This window comes from Nerophis lumbriciformis, linkage group LG33 (assembly GCF_033978685.3).
Source record: "Nerophis lumbriciformis linkage group LG33, RoL_Nlum_v2.1, whole genome shotgun sequence".
NCBI classification, from domain to species: domain Eukaryota; kingdom Metazoa; phylum Chordata; class Actinopteri; order Syngnathiformes; family Syngnathidae; genus Nerophis; species Nerophis lumbriciformis.
The window spans coordinates 82,501-87,500 of NC_084580.2; positions in this window are offsets into that span (position 1 = coordinate 82,501).

Below are 5,000 nucleotides of genomic sequence, written 5' to 3' on the forward strand. Positions count from 1 at the left end.
GCATTTCCCTTTAAGAAGGCCGACGTGCTATGGTTCTCCACCTGGGTCAGGAAAGCAAAATTGTCCCTCTCCTCGCTGGAAGTCCAAAAAAAAGGCGTGAATTTGACTAAGTGCCTAGGAGGATGTCCCTTTAAGAAGGCCGACGTGCTATGGTTCTCCACCTGGGTCAGGAAAGCAAAATTGTCCCTCTCCTCGCTGGAAGTCCAAAAAAAAGGCGTAAATTTGACTAAGTGCCTAGGAGGATGTCCCTTAAAGAAGGCCGACGTGCTATGGTTCTCCACCTGGGTCTGGAACGCCAAATTAGTCCCTCTCCTCGCTGGAAGTCCAAAAAAAAAGGCGGAAATTTGACTAAGTGCCTAGGAGGATGTCCCTTTAAGAAGGCCGACGTGCTATGGTTCTCCACCCGGGTCCGGAACTCAAAATTAGTCCCTCTCCTAGTTGGAAGTCATCAAAAAAAGGCGGAAATTTGACTAAGTGCCATCATTTTAGAGTACCAGGACTATAGCTGGGGAATTGGAGCCCTCTGGTGGACACTCGCTGCAAATGCACCCTGAATTAAACACATTATTTCCAGTTCTTTTGGTGTTCCCGGGGAATGAGAGGCCTTTTGTGGGCCAGAAAGAGTGGGGGACCCTTGGAGCCCCTATTTTCAGACAGTTTGGCTTATTTCGGTGACGCCGGGGCGTCCATCAGGTCTTCCCGGGGAATGAGAGGCCTTTTGTGGCCATATGTCAACAAAAGAGTGGGGAAATGGAGCCCTCCGGTGGACTCCCGCTGCAAATGCACCCCCCAAATTAAATACATTAATTCCAGGCCTTTTGGGGCCCTATATTCAGACGGTGTGTAGCCCTCCAGTGGACTCCCGCCTCCAATGCACCCCCCAAATTAAAGACATCACCCCCCAAATTAAAGGCATCATTTCCAGTTCTTTTGGGGCCCTATTTTCAGACAGTTTGGCGGATTTCGGTGACGCCGGGGCGTCCATCAGGTCTTCCCGGGGAATGAGAGGCCTTTTGTGGCCATATGTCAACAAAAGAGTGGGGAAATGGAGCCCTCCGGTGGACTCCCGCTGCAAATGCACCCCCCAAATTAAATACATTAATTCCAGGCCTTTTGGGGCCCTATATTCAGACGGTGTGTAGCCCTCCAGTGGACTCCCGCCTCCAATGCACCCCCCAAATTAAAGACATCACCCCCCAAATTAAAGGCATCATTTCCAGTTCTTTTGGGGCCCTATTTTCAGACAGTTTGGCGGATTTCCTTGACGCCGGGGAGTCCTACAGGTGTTCCCGGGGAATGAGAGGCCTTTTGTGGGCCAGAAAGAGTGGGGAACCCTTGGAGCCCCTATTTTCAGACAGTTTGGCTTATTTCGGTGACGCCGGGGCGTCCATCAGGTCTTCCCGGGGAATGAGAGGCCTTTTGTGGCCATATGTCAACAAAAGAGTGGGGAAATGGAGCCCTCCGGTGGACTCCCGCTGCAAATGCACCCCCCAAATTAAATACATTAATTCCAGGCCTTTTGGGGCCCTATATTCAGACGGTGTGGAGCCCTCCAGTGGACTCCCGCCTCCAATGCACCCCCATAATTATAGACATCACCCCCCAAATTAAACACATTATTTCCAGTTCTTTTGGGCCCCTATTTTCAGACGGTTTGGCGTATTTCCTTGACGCCGGGGAGTCCTACAGGTGTTCCCGGGGAATGAGAGGCCTTTTGTGGGCCAGAAAGAGTGGGGAACCCTTGGAGCCCCTATTTTCAGACAGTTTGGCTTATTTCGGTGAGGCCGGGGCGTCCATCAGGTCTTCCCGGGGAATGAGAGACCTTTTGTGGGCCATATTTTCAGACAGATTGGCCTGTTTCAGTGACGCCGAGGCGTCCATCAGGTCTTCCCGGGGAGTGTGAGGCCTTTTGGGGCCCTATTTTCAGACAGAAAAAAAAGAAAAGTAACCCTTACACTACAAAGGACAGCGGGGAAACGCCCCCCCAGCAAAGTCACAGGGGAAGTGGGGTAGACAAGTGGAGAGTGTCTGGGGAAAAGTCCACAAAATGATCAAAAATCACACACAGGTACGAGTGCCACAAGTCCCGCCGCGTCCCACCCGAGTCCGAGGTGCCCCCCACATGCCCAAAACGCACCCAGCAAAGGCGCACTGTGAGTGGGGAAGAAAAGTTGGAAAAGTGGGCAAAAGTCCCGAATTTGATCCAATATTATACCCAGGTTCGAGTCCCACAAGTCCCGCCGCGTTCCACCAGTGTTCCGGGGTGCCTACAATGTCCACAACTCACCCAGCAAAGGCGCACTGTGATTGGGAAGAAAAGTTGGGAAAGTGGGCAAAAGTCCCGAATTTGATCCAAAATCACACCCAGGTTTGAGTCCCACAAGTCCCGCCGCGTTCCACCAGGGTTCCGGGGTGCCTGACATGTCCACGACGCACCCAGCAAAGGCGCACTGTGATTGGGAAGAAAAGTCGGAAAAGTGGGCAAAAGTCCGGAAAATGACCAAAAACCACACCCAGGTTAGAGCCCCACACGTCCTGCAGTCGCACCCGAGTCCTGGGATGCCCAACATGTCCAAAAAAATCAAAAAAAGCCCAAAAAATCAAAAAAATCCCCGGGCCGTATCTTGGACGCCGGCGTACCGCGTTCGGCCCTCGTGCCGTAGTTTGGCGACCGATTGTAAAAATTTGCCGCGACCGGCTAGTTTTTTTCCTTGGAGTAAATAGAGAGTAGATCCAGCAGAAAATATGCACTATAAACAAAGAGAGGGAGTTTGGAGGGGGGCAAAAACGCCCTCTTGGAACTTTTGCAGCAGCACACATCAAACTAGCGGGGAGAAGGCATGCATAGCAAAAGTCCACGAAATGATCAAAAATCACACCCAGGTTCGAGTCCCACAAGTCCCGCCGCGTTCCACCAGTGTGCCTGACATGTCCACAACGCACCCAGCAAAGGCGCACTGTGAGTGGGCAAGAAAAGTTGGGAAAGTGGGCAAAAGTCCCGAATTTGGTCCAAAATCACACCCAGGTTAGAGTCCCACAAGTCCCGCCGCGTTCCACCAGTGTCTCGGGGTGCCTACAATGTCCACAACTTACCCAGCAAAGGCGCACTGTGATTGGGAAGAAAAGTTGGGAAAGTGGGCAAAAGTCCCGAATTTGGTCCAAAATCACACCCAGGTTCGAGTCCCACAAGTCCCGCCGCGTTCCACCAGGGTTCCGGGGCGCCTACAATGTCCACGACGCACCCAGCAAAGGCGCACTGTGATTGGGAAGAAAAGTTGGGAAAGTGGGCAAAAGTCCCGAATTTGGTCCAAAATCACACCCAGGTTCGAGTCCCACAAGTCCCGCCGCGTTCCACCAGGGTCTCGGGGTGCCTACAATGTCCACAACGCACCCAGCAAAGGCGCACTGTGATTGGGAAGAAAAGTTGGGAAAGTGGGCAAAAGTCCCGAATTTGGTCCAAAATCACACCCAGGTTCGAGTCCCACAAGTCCCGCCGCGTTCCACCAGGGTTCCGGGGTGCCTACAATGTCCACAACTTACCCAGCAAAGGTGCACTGTGATTGGGAAGAAAAGTTGGGAAAGTGGGCAAAAGTCCCGAATTTGGTCCAAAATCACACCCAGGTTCGAGTCCCACAAGTCCCGCCGCGTTCCACCAGGGTTCCGGGGTGCCTACAATGTCCACAACTTACCCAGCAAAGGTGCACTGTGATTGGGAAGAAAAGTTGGGAAAGTGGGCAAAAGTCCCGAATTTGGTCCAAAATCACACCCAGGTTCGAGTCCCACAAGTCCCGCCGCGTTCCACCAGGGTTCCGGGGTGCCTACAATGTCCACAACTCACCCAGCAAAGGCGCACTGTGATTGGGAAGAAAAGTTGGGAAAGTGGGCAAAAGTCCCGAATTTGGTCCAAAATCACACCCAGGTTCGAGTCCCACAAGTACCGCCGCGTTCCACCAGGGTTCCGGGGTGCCTACAATGTCCACAACGCACCCAGCAAAGGCGCACTGTGATTGGGAAGAAAAGTTGGGAAAGTGGGCAAAAGTCCCGAATTTGGTCCAAAATCACACCCAGGTTCGAGTCCCACAAGTCCCGCCGCGTTCCACCAGGGTTCCGGGGTGCCTACAATGTCCACAACTTACCCAGCAAAGGTGCACTGTGATTGGGAAGAAAAGTTGGGAAAGTGGGCAAAAGTCCCGAATTTGGTCCAAAATCACACCCAGGTTCGAGTCCCACAAGTCCCGCCGCGTTCCACCAGGGTTCCGGGGTGCCTACAATGTCCACAACGCACCCAGCAAAGGCGCACTGTGATTGGGAAGAAAAGTTGGGAAAGTGGGCAAAAGTCCCGAATTTGGTCCAAAATCACACCCAGGTTCGAGTCCCACAAGTCCCGCCGCGTTCCACCAGTGTCTCGGGGTGCCTACAATGTCCACAACTTACCCAGCAAAGGCGCACTGTGATTGGGAAGAAAAGTTGGGAAAGTGGGCAAAAGTCCCGAATTTGGTCCAAAATCACACCCAGGTTCGAGTCCCACAAGTCCCGCCGCGTTCCACCAGGGTTCCGGGGTGCCTACAATGTCCACAACGCACCCAGCAAAGGCGCACTGTGATTGGGAAGAAAAGTTGGGAAAGTGGGCAAAAGTCCCGAATTTGATCCAATATTATGCCCGGGTTGGAGTACCACGAGTCCGGCCGCGTTCCACCGGTGTCCCGGGGGTGCCTGCCATGTCCACAACTTACCCAGCAAAGGCGCACTGTGATTCGGAAGAAAAGTTGGGAAAGTGGGGAAAAAAAGGACCGGGAAATATCCAAAATTATGCCCGGGTTGGAGTACCACGAGTCCGGCCGCGTTCCATCGGTGTCCCGGGGGTGCCTGGCACGTCCACAACTTACCCAGCAAAGGCGCACTGTCAGTGGGGAAGACCAAACATGTCTCGGATTTTTTCCAAGTACCTTAACGAGAGAGGCTAAAAAGCACCTGTTTTTACCTTCTCTCGTTGTTGTACT